This window comes from Pezoporus flaviventris, unplaced genomic scaffold (assembly GCF_033815535.1).
Source record: "Pezoporus flaviventris isolate CSIRO_AGI_PZ_B2104156 unplaced genomic scaffold, CSIRO_AGI_Pfla_v1 ptg000213l, whole genome shotgun sequence".
Classification (NCBI taxonomy): Eukaryota; Metazoa; Chordata; class Aves; order Psittaciformes; family Psittacidae; genus Pezoporus; species Pezoporus flaviventris.
The window spans coordinates 4,530,214-4,549,073 of NW_026892761.1; the positions used below are offsets into that span (position 1 = coordinate 4,530,214).

General features: G+C 57.1%; 1 protein-coding gene across 5 annotated transcripts in view; it reads right to left on the reverse strand.

Annotated features, from left to right (window-relative positions):
• Nucleotides 1–18,540, reverse strand: part of DLGAP4 (DLG associated protein 4) — a 128,695-nt gene extending 110,155 nt beyond the window's left edge. For 3 of the 5 annotated variants that reach the window (XM_061441666.1, XM_061441664.1, XM_061441667.1), the window contains exon 1: nucleotides 18,410–18,540. The gene's annotated coding sequence lies outside the window, so the exon portion shown is untranslated. Of the gene's footprint in view, nucleotides 1–17,884; nucleotides 18,019–18,409 lie in introns of those variants that run through there. The other 2 variants (XM_061441668.1, XM_061441665.1) reach the window with 2 other exon arrangements.
• Nucleotides 18,541–18,860: the final 320 nt, after the last annotated feature.

Below are 18,860 nucleotides of genomic sequence, written 5' to 3' on the forward strand. Positions count from 1 at the left end.
AAAGTACGTATGGAAAGTTTCATCCCAGCCCCGTCATTTCCCAGTGGAGTGAGGACAGTGGCATAAGCCTTGCCCAGGGTTGCCCACATGCAACGCAGAGAGGGGTTGTATTGCCCCTGCTGTTAATGCTCCATCACACCACAGATCCTACTTCCGTACAACACCAGTAAAAAGACCTTCCCCGGTGTGTCTGACGAGCCCTACATCTGCCTTGCAACCAGGTACTATGAGGCACAGAGGGGTAATGACTTGCTAAAGATCACAGGGAACCAGGAGAACACCCAAGGATGGAGCTTGTATGTCCTAAAGCCCAGACTCTTGGCCTCCTTATCCAGCACACAAGCAGTCTGGGAGCCAGAGCAGCCCCAAGAGCATCCACCTCAGAGGGATGGGCACTCTGGGCAAGATGGCACTTGGTTTGTGCAACACCATTCCCTGAGGAAATTCTGGTTTCTCATTAGCATACTCTGGGCAGCAAGATGAACACATCAGGCCATAATGCAGCCTTTGAGGAGAGCTGCCAGGATCACTGGAATCACCCACAAAGGACTTAAAATCCATGCTGGAATAGTAGTGCCAGAGTCCAGCACACAAATACAGCAGGATCCATGCTTGGGAACACTGGTGCTGGGGTCTGAGCAACCAGCTCCTTCCTTCCTTCCCCAAGTCCCAGTACTGCAGAGGGAATAAGCTCTCCAGAGGAGAGGCACTGCTGCTCCCTTGATGGGTCAGGCTGGATTTGGGTGTTAATAAGCTGGAAAGGACGGGGAAGATGTATTTCAGCAGTTCTTCAACTCCAGAGGTACTTCAGCAAAGTAAATACCCCATAAAATGTTCATCCAGCAGCTATATTGTAGTGCACAGGTTCATTCACCTCTGTTCCCAGTGCTCTCCTTCGAGATGAGGAATAACCATTCACACTGCTGAGGTTTATGATGGAAGCACACTCAAACCCTGGGTCACTGCCAGGGAGGTTCTGGGGATGCAAAACAATGGGGCAGCAAAAGGGAGAAACCCAGCAGCATGTGATGCTCCATCCCCAGAGCTCCATCCCCAGGCCATGACCAGCATCCCCACCGTGCAGCGCCATGGGGCAGGAGCACCACGGTCCATGGCATGGGGAAGGTGTGTCCAAGGGCTGCTGCAGAGCAGCTGCTGCGAGCGCCTGCTGTGGGGCACTGCCATTGCCAGCCTGTTCCCTCCATCTGCTGAACCCAGCACGTTTATTTTTGTGCTTCCAAGTTTGATCGGATCGACCCTTCCACTTGGATCTAATGAGCCCGCTGAGCTGAAACAAACACAATCTGTCTGTGGAGGGCTAGGGAAGGATGTCTGGGGGCACTGCAGAGGCGCCGTGGGGAGCTTGCGGTACCCTCATGCACAACCAGGAGAGGTTGGGTAGGCAGCATAGCCCACCCCTCTCCCCACACATCTGTCCAAGCTCCAGGGGCTGAATACCTGAGCATGGAGAAGTACCTCTGGCGAGAAGAGCATCCTCCTCAGACCCTGATCCGGGCACGTCTCTGCTGTTTCCTTCTTTTCCTTACCCATATCCAGTGCTGCTTGACCATCTTTCCAGTTAATTACGCCTTGGTGCTGTGGGCATCAACCACGTGGCAGCCAGCGTCTGCCCCGGCTCCCAGGAATGACCTTGGCCGCTCAGAGGACAGCGAGAGCCTTTTTGCCTTCCAGGCTTCCCCTGAGACACACAAGAACCCTTCAGTACGTGCGCATCCCTGCCGTTTGCTGCTCTCCAGTTGCAAGTTCATCTGCACCAGTTCTGGAGGCACCGAGCCCATCAGGACAGGTCACCTCCACAAGGACCCTCCAGCACACGCCCTGCAGACACTCCCCAGTAGGATTTAGCACCAGTGTCAGGCTTGGGAGCTTTTCTCCAGCCTGTTTTTCATACCCAGTTTCATCACAGGCAATCCCTGAGGCAGGCTGGTTTGCATTCCTGCGGTGTATGTGTGGTGGAGAGGGGAGCTCGGCTGCACTCTTTTGTTGTGAAAAGCCTCAGGGAAGAGCAAGGGCTGGATGCGGGATCCTTTAGGAAGCAAACTGGCTGGGTGGCATCACCGCTTCATCCCACTGGGAGGAGAGAGGAGGAGCAGAAAGGAGGCGGCTCAGAAGAAGACACTGTCCGCAGCAGGAACAACAGCCCTTGGGAGCATCCAACCTTGCACCGATGGAAATCCCCGGAGCCGGTGGCTGGGACACCATTGGGGTGGGAAGCGCGCTGTCATCTGGCAAACCGTGGGTGCTGCTCAGGCAGCATCTGGCAGGCTGGAGGCAGGACAGGCTCCTCGGGCTGCCCATCTGCCTGCAGCAGCTCGGCCAAGGCTGCCCCGTGAGGGCAGCTCCACGCAAGGAGAGGGCTCAGTGCATGGGGATGAGCTGGTCATCAGCTCCCATGGGACGGGAGCTGAGCTCCTCTGGGAGCTGAGCTGGTGGCACACACTGAGGTCCCCATGCTGAGGGTAAGACGGCCGTGTTGGCTTAACCTTGAGCCTCGCTGCGATAAAGCTTTGTGTGCAGATAGATTTCCTTTTGTCTCCTCCCCAAACAAAATCCCCAAACTCCCTCCAGCCATCACATTTGCAGATCCTTTTTCCTTAAAATAATAACGAAGTCCATGCTGTGAGAGGCTCGCTCCTGCCCTGCTTTAATAAAGGGGGAAGATTAAAAGACCAGGAGAAGATTTGCTTTTGCAGTTCCTCACTGTCGCTCCCAGTTCTGTGCTCTCTGTCCTTATTTCTCATTCTCCTTTCCAGGAGCTGCCTGTAACCCTCTGATAATAACCTCTTCTCTCCCAAAAGCAGGCAGTGTCCTTTCTTGCCTGCACAGCCAGGGAAATGTCACACTACCCCTTTGATGTCAGGATAATGTATAGATGTAACATCATGTGTGTATGTGACAAACGCAAACAGCCAGCTCTCTGTCCCAGATTTAGTAATTTAGGGAGCAAAAGGAAAAGCTAGGGGAAAACAACACCTCAAAGTGAATTCCCCCCGTCCATCACACACACACAGAGCTGCCTCTGTCCTCCCTGGGGGCTGGGACCCCCACATGGCCAGGGATGTCCAAGGTCCTGTTGATACCAAAGGTCCTGCGCATCCAAGCGCTAGGGCCAACCCTGACAGGTCTCTGTGCCCAGAGGACACCTCTCAGCCTGCTGAGGTGATGGGGCAGCCAAGAACTCCCCCGTTACAGCAGATCAAGTAGTTCAAACCCTGCGGTGCTGTCAAAAGCAGTTTGGAGGATGGATTTGCAGGAACTGCATCCACAGCAATGCAGGTGCTGGGGTGCCCCACTGAAACCCACGTCCATGTGGAGCTGAGCCTGCCAGCAGCAGCCCTTCTCCAGCCCCTGCTACAGGCTTACAGGAGCCTGTGAAGCCCCCAGAAACTCTTCCCCCCTTACAGTCCCTCTGACCAAAGAGATGTTTCTCTGGTTCACATGAGCTGGGGTATGCATGGTTATGATGGAGGATGAGCCCCTTCCATGCACTGCAAGTGTGGAGGCATCACCCCTCCAGCTACTGCCGCCCTGGGTCCATCCTCCAGAACCAACCCCTGCTGCCCCAGGGGTCAAGCCCTGACCCCTCCAGCCTTCACAGCCACCCCAGGGTCCCCAAGCAAGAGCCAGACCCGTGCGTGCTGAGAGCACACGAAGGGAACGAGCTCTGATCCGACGGATCCTGTGATTTACATCTACCCCAGTGCAATGCTGGATCAGCACTCCCACTGCACGGGGAGTGAAGTGCTGGCTTGTGGTGGGCTTGTGATGGGTTGGCCTCTGGTTTGCCTACACCAGGCAGTGAGCACCGGGGGCCACCAAACCCCCCCTGGTAAGCGTGACGAGCGTGGCAGGTTGGAGGGTGAAGCCCACGGCAGTGATGACAGCCTTCTGGTGATTACCTGCAAGCACTTGCTCACCCCGGCTTCGTGATTCACTGTTGGTGGCACAGCGTGGAGATGGGGTAGGGCTGGGGGAAGCTCATCTGCTGCAGGAGGATCAGGACTGGGCAGATGAGGGGCTCCTGCGCCCATCACCGACCTGGCTGTGGCCAGGATGCGACCTCCTGCGGTCAGCACACACCAAAGGGGATGCTTCACTCGGTGCATGACCAGACAGCGAGCTTGGCGTGCTGGTGGGACACGTGCTCTTCCAGAAAGCCAGAGCCTGTCCCTCCCTGGATCCAGGCTGTGATGGTGCACAAAGGTCCTGCACTGTGTGGTCACCCTGTTCACATGCTTTGCTCCTTGCAGTCTCCTCATAGCCAGGTCTGGCTCGAAGCTTGTGTTCCAGGAGCCTCTTGGTCATCCCCAAAGCAGACTCCTAACTCTGTGTAAGACCAGGGATCACAGTGAGTGCAGCTCCTGAGGCTTCCCAGCTCCCTGTTCCAGCCATGATGCTCTCTCTACCCCACTGACACCTCCTCCTGCTCCTCAGGGAACTGGATGACTCTCCCCACCCTCTCCATGGATGTGTGGGAAGCTGCCTTGGGGTTTGCAAGAATGAGCACCAGAACCAGCGTGTGGGGTTTCTGAAGCCTCTACATGTGCAGTGCTCCGTCCCTGCTGAGAAATCACTTCCTTTCTCCTGTTACCTCTGGCTCTGGTGCAGACCCTCAGCATCAGAGGAGCTGCGGGGAGCTGAGACTGGGATAAGCTGATGCCTCCTTGTCCATGCTGCTCACCTGCCCACTCTGAATGCCCCAGATCACTGTCCCATCTGAACAGGGATCTGGGAGAGAGGTGGAGTTTATCTAAGCCGGAATCACTAAGAGCTCTGGAACTCAGCTCCGTCATTAACTGGTGAGTAAAGCACACTCAGTGAGTCACCGGTGCTATTATGAACACTTGCTTCTGAAGGCTGTAGAAATGCAGTAGCAAAGTGGTGTTCCTTGAAGGCACTGCTTGTGGCTGCTTCCTTCCATCAAGATCTCTGACCTGGGACGGCTCTGTCCCCCCAGCCTGCCCCCTGGGAACCTCCCCCCCGCAAGGCTGTGCCCCCCAGGGCCAGGCTCTTGATGCCAACGTTGACAACACAACCACGACCCTTCCCATGCTTTGTGGCTGCACCTCTATCAAGCCATTTATAAAGGTTAATGCAAATGGGACAGAAATGCTTTCCACAGATTAATTGATGCTAAAGACACCAGCAAGGGGCTGCTCAGTGCCATCCATAATGTGGTGAGGGTTGCATGACCCTCTCCTTGGTCTCATCAGCCTGCACAAATCACTGATGCAGCCTGTCATTGCTGTTAATAAATCTATGAGCTTCCTATGGACCTCAACACCCATCATCACCCTGGGCCTGCAGGTCTGCCTGCTGCCCTTCTCCCCACTCCACACCACAAATGCCTCCCCCTCCAAGGCTCCTTGTGCATGCAGGGAATCTGCTATGAGCTCTCTATGAGCCTCCACCTCCATCCCTACCCTCTGCCTTGCTCCCTAAAGCATGGCTTCATCTGTCCAAGAGCCAACATGGAGATGCTGACACTTGGGATAGGCAGTGGCAGTCACACCAGACTTGTGTCTCACGTTGTTGGTCGTTGATGGCCGTCAGTCCAGCCCATCTCCATGCTGGCCTCCTCTCCCTGCCCATCTGTCTTCGGTCCTGCTCACTGCCTTGCCTTCTGTGCACCTCCCACCTCCTATCTTCATTTCCTCCTCTTTGCATCTTATTTTTCCACTTGTTGGCTTTTTTAACCCCTTCTGCTCCCAGAACTCATTTTATCCTCAGCCTTGACAATGCAAACACCGGCTCACCTCAGAGCAGACCCACACCAGGATGGGTTTGCCCTGGGGAACTTTCCCCATCCCAGCCCATTGCAGCTCCAGCATGCCCCTACCCAGCCGGCTCGCCAGCAATGCAAAGGGCTCTGGCTTCCATCGGCAATGCCACCCTGCCACCTCCACCACCCTGGAGACAAACGGGAGCCAGCCTGCCGCTGGGGCTGCCATGCTGATGCTTTTACACTTGGCATCATGAAGAGAAATGAAAATGCCAAAACTCAGGAGAAGGAAGATGAAAAGTGCATTGGACCAAAGAGACAGGGCAGTGGACCCTGCAGGAAGCCCTTCTGCCTTACCCTTGCCTGGACGCCTTGCTGGCCGGGGCACGCTCTGCTCCGTGTTGCCATTGCCTGTGTCCTGCCCAGGCTCCAGGGCTCGACACTAAGATCTTCCTATTCAAAAGGATTACAAATTACTGTCTGATCCACTAATTAGGAAGGGAAGAGTGTGCTTCTGACAGTGATGTTTAGCAGCCATTTAGAAATTGGTCTGAAGGCAGCAAGGCGCTGTGAGCACAACGCAGCGTGGAGCCACATCTGCTCCACACCACCATGCCCAGGGCCACCCCACTGGCCCTACCGCCAGCACTGGGATGCTCTGCCCGATGCCATGCCCAGCTCCTGCAGCGAGGCCTGCCCTTGTGCAGAGCTCTCAAGGATGTCCCCAGGCCGTTTGGCTCCCGGCCCCGCTGCCATTACTTCATATTTATTTAACAAAATTAAAACCTGCTTAGTGGGGCTGATGGAAGGCAGGGACACAAATTGGATCTTGGTGCTGCTGATGGAGAAGAGCAGCCTGGCGCCGGGATGGAGGCCACCTGCGCTGTCTCAGGGGGACAAGGACCCTTCTTCTGTGACTGGCAGGTTACAATGGGGTCTGGGCAGCAGCACAGCAAGCATCCCACACTACACAAGCTACTTACTGGGGTTCCCCGTTGTCTCCTTCCCTGTGCTGCTGGTGGCAACACAACCCTTCCCTGGGTCTTGGCTGGGTAAGGAGTCCAAGAGGAAAGCCCCAGCTGGCACCTCAGTGCTGCGATGGGATTCCCCAAGAGCCACAGTCAGTGTGGTCCTTGTGCATGCAGGCAGGCATGGCCGTATTGCCAGGACCACCCCAGTCCCATGGCCAAGCGCAGGGTATGATGGAAGCAGCCCTGTGCCTGTATGTTTTGGGTGATGCCCATGACAAGAGACTGAGCACCTCCTGCAGGCAGTGCCCAGAGACAAGGCACTGCTCCCAGCCAAGGAGGGGCAGAAGAGCTGGTCTGAGCTCCTTCTGAACCCTTGCTGTCTCTAGCAGGGCCCCATGGGGCTACTTACAGGATGGGGCTCCTCTCTCCTGGGTGAGAAACTCCAAATCAAACAGAAGATCAGGTAGATCCAGAGACACCTCAGGAACTGCTCAGCAACTTTGGCCTTCCCAAAACTCACCCTAGTGCTGACCCTCATTCCCCTTCTAAAACCCAATCCACCAACATGCACAAAGCCAAGCATTCCAGCTACCTCCAGAAGTGCTCCATGCTGTGTGCAGACTTTCCGTAGGAGTTAGATAGAGCAAAGAGCCACATCCGGAGGGCACAAGGACAGAGATATCCTTGTCCTCCATCCCCAAGTGAGACTTGACATCTGTGGATCCACATAGATCCCACCCTGCATGGCCCCAGTGCTGAGCAAGCCCTCTGGCACAACCCTGGTCCAGCACCGTCCAACACAGACATGCAAACACAATGTGAGGGCAGAGGGAGGAGAAGGGAAGCCTCGGTGATAGGTACAGGCACCCACAGAGGAGCAGCTTCATTGTAGAGATGAACCCAACCAGCTTAAGGTATTATTAGGCTGTTAATGATGTTAATGAGTGTTTTCAACTTTAATGAAGTTAATCTACCTATAAAAGCTCTTTATGCCCATAAACATATGATCTGAGAGAGAGCAGGACTTTCAGCCACTTTAGTGCAACACTGGAGTGTGGGTTTTGCAGACACCTCTTTAACAGGCGTATTTTTCCGATGCCTCCAGTTACTCTTGGAGCAGGATGCAGGTGGCCTGGCTTTGATTTCCCATCCCTGGGGAAAACAGGAGGGTCAAAGGCTGCTTCAGACCTGGGCTGACCCCCTCAAATGTGCACATCTGGACTTTCTCCTCCCTCCTCCTTGTGAATCCTGGGAAATTCCCCAGTCTGAGCAATGCCAGCTGAGGTCTAGGTACCAGAGGGAACAAGGGCTTCCTTGGGAACAGCGTCTTTCCCAGGCTGGTCCTCTTTGCCTGGAGGAGAGGACTAATGGAGCCAAATGCCTGCTGTGGCTGATGGCAATGGCACTGCTGCTGTCCCGTGGCTCCTGAGCTGGTGATTTAATCAATCAGGTAGGAGCTGGACTTGACTCCCTGGGGAGAAGACACTAGCGCTGAGCCTGCCGTACATAAGCGTCCCTATACACCCCTCTGAGAAGGGGAGGTTAAAGCAGCTTTACCGGTGTAAACTGGCAGACCAGCATAAACGGGTGTTTATGGAATCAGAATTCCTTGGTTCATAGAAACCTCAGTTGTTTCTGCAGGCACTTTCAGTGAGGGAGGCTCCCAGAGCACATTCTGACCCAGACCTGGATGGGAGCGTGGCAGAGAGACCCTCATGGAGCTGGTGGGTGCTTGGTCTGAGCCCATCCCTGTGGAGGAGCTGGAAGTGTCTGGAAGACTGGGGATGCCAAACACATTCCTGGTTGCTGACAGGGGCAGAAATGGCTGGATTTGATGGCTTTGATGTCAGAACCACAAAGCAGGAGCTCCCAAATAGCTGTGGCTCATCTTCGGCAGGACCAGTCCAGGAGGGTCAACATGAGGATGTGCAGGACACTCTGGGGTAGAATTCAACAGCAGTTACCAGGAGTCTCTGTGCTTCTGGAGCTATCCCAGGATGGTTTCATGGATGTTTTGGGTGACAAGGCTCCTCAGGGCAGTGCAGATGCAGTTTCTCCACTAATGAGGTTGAGAACCTGACTTGGAGGGACCCGTCCACCTCCTGCTTCACTCTCTTATAGGTCAGCAGGGCCCACCAAAGCCACCAAACCATAGCCATCTATAAAGAAGACCAGGCTTCTTCTTGGAGCAGCACAGGGAAGGAAGGAGCAAACCAGCCAGTGCCTGGAAGCGGCTCACCTTCACTGGGACACTGGTGCCACCAAAGTAGGGCTGCTGGGCTCCCCGGGACCGCGGTGGCACAGAGGCTTCCTCAGTGCACTGCACAGAACAGGGCGTATTGTCTAATTATATCAGCTCTGTCCCACAAAGCGGAGCTGGGACATGGGGTGCCCTATTTCCACAGCCCTTACCCGGTCCCCAGCAGCTGCAGCATTGCCCAGGTACTGGGATGGCCCCGTGTCCTTCAGCCTCATCGCTGGAGGAGGGGAGCAGCATCTCCCACCACACACAGAGCCAGGCTGGCCCAGCACAACTGCTTCTGGATGGATGAAGATGGTCGCGTGGGTCTGGGTCAGTGTCTGATGGATCAATGGCCTCCCTCCATCCCCAGTCCCTGGCCTGGCTGATATGGGCTGCCTATCAAGGTCTGAGCATCATTTTCCACACCTGCTTGAAAGGAGGTTGTAGCGAGGTGAGGCTGGTCTCTTCTTCCAAGTAATGAGTGAAAGGACAAGAGGTAATGGCCTCAAGCTGCACCAGGGGAGGTTTAGATGGAGATGAGGAGCAATTCCTTCCCCAGAGGGTGCTCAGGCATTGGAACAGGCTGCCCAGGGCAGGGCTGGAGTCACCGTCCCTGCAAGTGCTCACACACTGTGTATACAATGCCCTCAGTGCCATGGGTTCGTGGTGGCATTGGCAGTGCTGGGAATGGTTGGACTGAATGAGCTTAAAGCTCTCTTCCAACCTGGTTAATTGCATGATTCTGATTGAATGCAGCACTCTGGGGTAAACAGCCCCTCCTGGGCAGCCCAGCATCGGGGTCCCACAAGTGTGGGAACCCAGCTTGTGGCCTGGGCAGATGCATCCTCATCACCTCACACAGGAGCCACGAAGGGGTCAGCTGCAAAGGGACTCCAGCTGCCTCCAGTGGGTGAGATGAACACCCCAAGACCAACAGTGTCCTCACAGCTCCATGCCCTGCCAGGCTGGCCTCTCCCTGCCCAAGCATTTGCCCTCCTTCCCAGCTCAGACCCTGCTCCAGGAGGTCTCATCCTGGGCTGTCGTGAGCACATCTTGCAGGGCTCTGAAGAGCAGCTGGAGCCATCAGGAGGCAATTGCCATCTCAGGAAGCACAGGAGTGACAGCATCAGGGCTATGCAGAGTCCTGCACCCAGCTCTCATCCCAGGCATGCCAGCCTCATGCCAGGGAAGCCCAAGGGCTGCAGGGTGGCCGGGGACTGCTTGTCCCTTGCCACCAGCCTGGCGGTGGGGCTGTGGGCCAGGCACGGATGGGGAAGCGCTCCTCACCTGACGTTATTTTGGTTGCTAGGTGATTAAATCATCCATCTGCTTATGACAGCACGGGAGAGCAGTGAGTCAGTCCCGTTCCTACAAGACAACAAAGGGGTTTTCAACTCCAGCCCACCTCCAGCCTGTCCCCGGGTCTGTCTGTGCCCACAGGATGCTTAGGCTGCAGTTGTCCATATGCAGAGGGAGCAGGGCTCCTGATCAGCATCCTAGCTCAGCACCCTGGGGCAGGGCAGGCTGATCTGAAGGTTATGGGCATCTTCCAGCATGTTCCTGGTGAGCAGGACCTCCATGGCATCCTGGAGAGCGCAGCCGGGCAGATGTAGCCTCACAGCATCACCTCACAGGAGGGCTTTGCTTTATTGCATCTAGAGCAATTTTGATGGATCAGATGAACCCCATTAGAAGCAAAGGGAAGTTTGCTGTTAGTCCCCCCTGGGAGAGCCCAGCACCCCCAGCACAGCCACCCAAGCACCTTCTGCAGGCTCGGCAGGGCTGTCACTAACACTGCACACGTGGAAGGGCTGGGACCATGCACTCGGGGAGCAGAGCCCAGCGAAGGCAGCAGGCTGCTCGCAGCCAGCCAGACAGAAAGGCAACAGTTTGGGAGAAAATAACATTTCCATGAAGTGTTTGAAGTCTTTTGGAGGAGGAAAGTGGGAAGGAAGAGAAAGAAGATCCTTGGGGTGCGTGTGTGTGCGTGCGTGCATGGGTGAGAGAGCGACAACAGCAGCCTCCCTTCCCGCCGAGAAGAAACCATCTCAGTTTCTCGGGTTTTGGAGAGTGTTAAAGGCACTGGGAAATGAAAGCAGTGCCCACGGAATGCGGTTGGGAAGGCCAGTTTTCACTGACAAGGCTCTGAACCACCCATAGATACCGCACACACCTTCCTGCTGCCACCTGGGGGACTGGCACCAATGGCCCAGCACCGCATCCCCAGTCCACTCACTGGGATCTGAAGCCCACCAGGGCCAGCAGCAACCTCCCATGAGATGCATGGGCCTTTGCAGGAGCTTTGCTGTGGGGATGGAGCTGGGTGTCCACCCAGGGGCTGCCCACCGTGGCCCATGAGAGGCATGAAGGAGAAGCCTGTGGTAGGGTAAAGAGCAGCGTGCATGGCAGAAATGGGGCTAAACCACGGCAGAGCAGCTGGGAGCCTCCCAAACCTGGTTTCCCTGCCTCCTGCCACTGCAAAACACTGCCTGTCACATCCCTTCCACCCCACAGGCCACGAGCGGGGTCAGCCAGCACCGAGGCAACCACATCGACATCCCAAACGTGGCACCCAGCATCCCAAACCCTGGAAGCAGGACTGGCAGCCTCCCCACAGCTCTCCCCACTCCTCCCAGGTCCCCTGGCAGCTATCATGACTTCTTAGAGCAAAGAGACTCATTAATGAAGTGGAAAAGGAGGAGGAGAAGCAAGTTGAATGGTCTGTCCTAAGGGACAGCACAGCAAGGAGGAGGAGGAGAGCACTCAGCATTGATCTCAGGATATGCAGCCAGCAAAGGGGAGAGAAGTGACTGTCCAGAAAATAACTGGAGGTGAAAAGGATGAGGGGTCCAGCTGGCAATGCAGCCACACATGGTGGAAGCCAAAGAGCTGTGGGCAGGGATGCTGCCCCCAGAGCCACACAGCCTCCATCAGCACCCCATCCACAGCAATCTCCACCAAAAGGTAGCTTGCTGAGCTGGGAGGAGGCAAAGGGAAGCCTGCAGAGCCATGGGCAGGAGGGCTGGATCATGGGAGATATCCATAGCATCACAGAAGAAGGCTCTGTACGGTGATCTGCTCCATCTGCACCCCCTGCCCTGGAGCGCAGGTCTCTCCATCCTTGCAGGGTAGCATCCCTTTGCAGCGGTGAGCCTGCAGCTCGCCAGCAGCAGCACTGGTGGAGGGAGGAGGACAGGCTGGGCTGTGTGGGAAGGACATTTTTCTTTAGCATGTCGGCTCCCAGTTTCCAAGCTGTCTCTGCAAGGGCCTGGCTGCTATGCTTGTGAGCAGCACTGCAGGGGACTGGGAGGAGTGGGCTCTGGGCTCCTCCTGGCCACCAGCCCCTGCCAGAGGGCATGGAGGGTCCAGGGGAGGGTCTCTGCATCACACACAGGCAGCGCAGAGGCTGCTAGGGAGCAATGGGAGCAGAAGGTTGCCCTCCCTAACTCGCGGCTTGACACAAAGGAGTGGAGACATCAGGGCAGCAAGGGCTGCATGGTCAGCAGCTCCACAGCAGTGGGTCCTCCAGCTCTGAAGCCTCACATTGCTTCTTGTGTCCCCAGCAGCAAGCCCAAGGAGCCCTGGGCTGCAGCAGCCTCCCATTCCCATGTGGACTTTGGGAGCACCACAGCTCAGAACCCATGTCCTTGGCCTCTACTGCTCCTGTGCAGTGGAAGGGCAGCTCTCCTCTGCTCTGCCCCTTCAGGCTCAAATCCCACATGCAGACACATCTGACCTGCTGGGACCAGGACTCCCATTCCCAGCCAGGCAGAGGGAATGACTGCAGAGCTCATTGGGAGCTTAAGTGCCCCAGTTCATGCCCATCCTTGCCACCCCACATCCCATCGCAGAGGGCACAGCGAGCATCACTCTCCCATGCTGAGCCCAATTGCGCTGCGGTGGGTCTGTCCATCCAGACAGCACCAGGATGCACCTCCAGCCTGCAGCGCATTCAGTGTGCTGCCCAGAAAGCACAACCCAAATCCATGCCTGGCACAAAACTGGTTTTCCCACCCCAGAGACATTCTCCCCCAGCAAGCAGCGACTAGACAGGGAATCGCGCCAGTGTTTATGAACTGACAGGCTGAGAGATCCTTTGCTCTTCAGCCAGCTGAAATGCTTCAAGACACTGCTAAAAGGATTCACTGGACTTTGACCTCCTCCCGACCCAGCAGCAGTGTCCAGCTGAGTCTGAAGGAGGGGGGGTTATTTAGAAAATGACAAACTGACCTTTCCTGATCATTCAGCAAATTGTTCCGAACAGAGAAATCACTGGGAAAGGGACCTTGCCCCTTAAACTGGGTCTGCTCAGTCTCAGCACCAGCCCTCAGTCCCGGCTGCCTTGGCACACCTGCCCCAGCAGGCTCCCCAGGGTCTGGGTTGCTCCCACCAGGTTCAGAGCTCCCTTGAAGTTAAGGTCCAGGCAAGTGTGGGTGCAAGGCACCAGGTCCCTATGGGCACAGGCCTGGTTGGGGTGCCTGTCTCAAGGACCCACCCTAGTCCATGAGCCCCCATTCGAGCTGCTGGAGCAGGCATCCATCCCCTCATGCCTCTCCACCATGGGAATGATTAATCGGACGAGGGAAATGGTGAGGGAGCATCAACTTCATTCCCGCAGCAAAGAAACCGTGCCATTAAAATCCTCTCTCCTATGACACACACCGAGCCTATTTCAGTAATAGTTTGACAGGGGAATAACATCACTGAGCCTATAAATACCTCATGGGGTCTGCTCTGCTGATGGAGCAGGAGGACGTGGCCCTTGCCCACCCCAGTGCTGGCCCCAACAGCACCCCAGGGAAGGCATGACCATCACCATCACTGGAGCCAGCAGCTGCCTGAGGGTGAAGGACAGGAGGACACGGTACAGCAGGGCTGTCCCAGAGAAGAGCTAAGGGTTAGGGGGAACCATGGTCAGTGGGAATGGGGTTAGAGCTGCATAAGCCCTGGAGACACCAGAGGGAATGACGCTGAACCAGGGGGAGGATGGAGGTAAGAAGAAGGTGGGAAGCGTTCGCACGCAGAGGATATTTCCAAAGCAAACTGTGAGGCTCCCTGCAGCTGCAGCCGAGGACTTGGTTGTGACTCAAACCAGCCTGACACACACAGCCAGCCCATCTCTGTCCTTCTCACGGGGCACCCCAGGTGCAGGGGGTGTCTAACCCGAGAGGAGGTGCCAACCTGCTCCTCAGGGCACAAGCCTGAAACACCGCAGGGACATTCGCTGCACCTCCTTCCCAGCACACACAGCACAGAGGGAAGCTGCTTCCTTCCAAAGCCCTGGCCACCATCCTGGGCGCCAAACGTAAGAAATCAATGACCTGTTTCCAGCCCTGCTCCTTCACCAAGGCGCTGACACAATGTGGATGAAGAAAATACCCTGGCACATCTAAGGCTGATGGCAATTGGAGAGGAAGAGGCGGGGAGAGGTTTCCAGCACCCCACCCATGCTACCAGCCATCGCAGTGCTGTGCAGTGAGGGCAATGGCTGGAGCCACGGTGCTGTCACACATTTGTCATCACGCAAAGAAAATCATGTGGGTGGCACCTGTCCTGCAAAGCCACATTGAGACAAATGACTGAGGGATTTGGATGTTAAATACTTCACGTATGAGGACTTCCGTAACACTTGGCATGGGTCTCGGGCTGCTCCTCCTTAAGCACAGACTTAAGCCACTGCTGAGTAGGTTTAATACTCCTGCCTTGTACATGTTTTACGCATACACCAAGCTGCCACCTAACTTCCCTGCTCACAGCCAGAGCTCTGCCCACATACGAGTGTCAACACTGTTCTTCAAAGCTCCTGGGTCTCTCTTGCAGAGGGAGCTCCTCCAAATCCTCACCGACTGGTCCATGGACAGCACACGAGATAAAAGTGGACTAAACCCAAAGGCAGTTGAAGGAATAGGGTCCCTCAATGTGAGAGTCACCCAAGAGGTACGCAGAAGGGTCCACGCTCCTGGGGGATGCAGAAGCCAGAGCCAGGGGACACCTACAGCATCCTGCAGGCAGCAGAGCGCAGGTTTGTAGCTGCTTGTCACAACCCATCCCCGGAGGGCATAAACCCATGACAGCTCTGGAAGTTGTAAAGCGCTTCCTTCAAAAGGCTGGAAAGCTTTGCAAAGAGCTGCAGAGAGCCAGGCCTCGTTCAGGGAAAGCTCTTAGGAAAGGCAATTTTCCCGACAGCCTGTGGTCCAAACCCACCAGCCAGCCATTGACAACTGTAAGAGCCTGCATGAGCAAAACTAAAGCCGGCACATTAGGGTTCATAGGTTTTCCGTATGTAATGTCTCTGTGAGCAAAAAAAGGGCTCAGGAATCCCTTTCTCTTGTGCACAGAAAACCATAACACCAGGTCACACAAGGAGCCCACTGGAAACTCTACTAATAGTCGCACAGTCCTTGGAGCCAAAGACACTACCCACAGGGGAAGCCAGTCTAGCTCCAAACAAGACATGTAAGCAGAAACAAAGTGTGAAATACAAATATCTTCTGCAAAGCATCATCATTTTTATGCCATAAACAGCAGGACACACCAAGTCCAAGATGAAAGAGGTTGGTGCAAATCTCAACAAAGCTTTGCTGTCACATAGCCAGCTTTCTGCAACAACAGACAACAGCTCCTGCCCAGGGCTTCCCCCAGATCCCCAAGCAGAGGAACTGAATCTTCACTTCCATTTATTCCATCACAAGCCTAAAAACACCCCTCCAAACTGAAGAATAAACAAGCAGGCTCCATGCTCAAAACAACTCCCTCCCATCATCCCAGCTACGTCTGCGATCCTCCTGCAACCCCTTTGCTTTCAGTAAGCACGACGAGTCCTCTCCTCAAACACAGCCTCCTCATGGGAAGGGTGGGTGATGTCTTGGCCTGACTTAAGGTGACTCAGCACACCTCACCATGCTCCAGGAGACCAAAACCAGGCTGCTCGGGGCTGTGGAGCTGCAGCAAGGGGCTGCCCGCTGCCTCCAGCCCCAGGCAGGGCTGGCCAGAGCACTTGGCCAGCTGCGGCTCCAGCCCCGGGCACGATGGATCCAGACTGGAAGATGGTGAGAAGTGAATCCATGCCGAGCTCCGAGCTCCAAATCAGCACCTTGAACCCTCTCCAGAAGCGAACGGGAGCTCAGAGCAGCTTCTGGCAACCAGGAGCTGCCTTGCCTGCAGCTGATGATAGGCACAAGCTGATGACTTCGGCCCGAGCCATGGGCAGCAAACCCAGGGACGCAGGTGGCTGCGGTGGCACAGGGGTCCTCCCAGGGACACTTTCTCACTGGCTGCTCCCCTCCTCTGCGGATGGCGAAGGGACGATGTGGGCACCGAGGGAAGCAGGCTGCCATCTGGATCCAGGACTATTCATCTCTGACGACGGCAGTAGCGGTTCAGTGCTTGGGAGAAGCCTGATTGTGGACAGATTAGAGGGGACACAGCGTGTTCATTTCTACCCATGCTGCGCTGCTATTACCCAGGCTGAAAATAAAGCCTCATTTTTCATGCAAAGATGCACAATGGTTAACATCAGAAAAGCTTGCCTGGAAGGCATGCAGGTATCAAACCAATTTCAAAGCGGGTCTCCAGTTACTGCTGATGTTTACTCAAGTCACATTTCTTTCTGCCTTGCCAGGTGTTTATGCTCCAAGGGTAAAATCCAGCCTGGCACCATTGGACTGGTGCGAGGGAGTAAAAAGGTGCAGAAGTCTCCTGCTGCAGCGTGGCAGCTTCCCTTTGAGCTGCTCTATTCCTCCACCACTCGCAGCCGTGCTTCAAACTGTACCGGTACATCATGTACACCGAGAGGAGCGAGGAAGCAGAGCTGCTGCAGAGATCAGAACTGGGCTTGCACACACCAGCTGCCGAGCCCGGATTTGGAAAAGCCCCATTTTCCTGCCAGCGTAAGAAGCAGCCCCATGTCTCAAGAGCAGGAGTGGTGGCTCTGACCAGGCGTTAGCTTCCTGCAGGAAGCCTCAGGGCTGGCTCTGCCTTGCGCTTCCTCAGAGGAGAAGCCGTCAGAGGCGGATTCACGAGGCTCCGAGAGTCCATTTTGCAGGAAGCGCTCCAAGATGCCCAGGTCCTGTGGGCTGCCAGCCCCGTGCATCAGCACAGGCACGTCTGCTCCCGGTGCAGCAGGTGCTGGCCCTACACCAGGATGGTGGCACGGTGTCAGGACGGTCACCAAGGCTCACATCCTCACATGTCGGTGCCACACTCCGATCGCAATGATGGCATCAAGGCTCTAAATCCTGCTCTTGCCTGGGCCTCATCCTGGACTGGAGATTCCTCACCTCACGTCATGGCAAAGGCCCGTAGGAGAGTTTGTTATGTGGCATCTCTGTCGTAGAAGGGGACCAGCATGTGGGGGCGACACTTGTCTGCCCCTCCAAAAGTCTAATATGAGTATAATGACCAGATCACTGTGTTGGAGCTGATCCACGCCATTGCCACGGCCTGAGGGGCATGCAGGAACCCCACCAGAACTTGAGGGGCACGCAGGGACCCACCTGGGGTCATCCCCAGGGGAGCAAAGGGCCCGGCCCTGCCCCGCCAGCCGCTGCCGGCTGAGCCCCTCTGCCTCTGCGGGATCCGGAGCAAGCAGGAGCATCTTAACACAGGGAAAGCCAAAACCTAGCGGGGGTGAGGCTCTGCCCGCCCTTCCGGCCTCGGGGCAGGCTCCGGGTCGGGGTCCGAGAAGGGGCGAGGGGACCTGCGGGGAGGGACGGGGCGCCCAGAGCGGGATGGTGCAGACAGGCAGGGGCGGGCGGGGGGAGCCGCAGCCCCTCTCCCGGGGGCCAGGATCCCGCGGAGGCAGCGGCAGCCCCGGCACGCTTGTGCTCACAGACTCCACGCACCTCCCCGCACGTGCCCGCTCCCTCCGCACACCCCCATAGACCCCGATACCCCCCCCCCCCCCCGCAGCGCGCACACATCACCTACCGGTACACACGCGTGGACGCGCGGCGCGCACCCGCACGCTCGGGCTGGGGCTGCTCCCTCACACGGGCTCAATGCGGCTGCCACGGACACGCTCAGCCCCGCACACGGACACCCCGCAGTGGAGCCCGCACACCGCACACACGCTCCGCCGCGGGCTCTGGCACACGCCACGCACACGGAGCGCGGTGTCGCTCCCCGCGGGACAAGGCTTCGCTGTGGTGCCCGCACCCACCCTGCGCGGCCGGGGAGACCCAGACCGCTGCGACCGGTACCGGCCGCCCACCGCGCACGGACACCCGTGGGGTGCCATGGGCCACGCCCCCCCGTGGGTGCGGGATCACACACACACACACACACACACACACACACGGTCTGAGCCCGGTTGCTCCGCAGCCACTTAACTCTTTGGCGCCCAGCCCCTGCACCATCCAGCCCGTTTCCCGCACCGTCCAGCCCGGTCCCGCACCGTCCAGCCCTACCCGGCTCCACGCCGCCCCCCGCAGCCTCCCGCAGCCCCCCGCTCACCTCGGTCCGCGGCGGCAGGAGGCGGCCCCCGGGCCGGAGCGGTCCCGCGTCGGGGCAGCGCCCGCTCCTCGCAGCGCCCCGGCGGCGGCTCGGCGGGGGGCCCGGCTCGGCTCGGCCCGGCCCCGGCCGCTGGCCGGCCGCCGCTGCCCCCCTGCCCGCGGCGCGGTCCGGCCGCCTCGCCCCTATGCGGAGGCTCCAGCAGCACCGAGGCGATGCCCATTCATTCAGCTTGTCCCCCGCAGCCCTCCCCTTCCGCCCCGCTCTCCCAGCCTCCTGGATGGAGGTGGCTAGTGATGCTGCAGCGGTACCCAGAGCCCCCGGAGAGTACAGTGCGGAGAGGAGGGAGAGAGAGGAGGAGGAAGGAGAGCAGAAGGAGGGAAGAGGAAAGAGAAGGAGAGGGAGATGGCTGCCCCCAAAACCAGAGCTGGATCTGGAACAGACTCTGGGATTT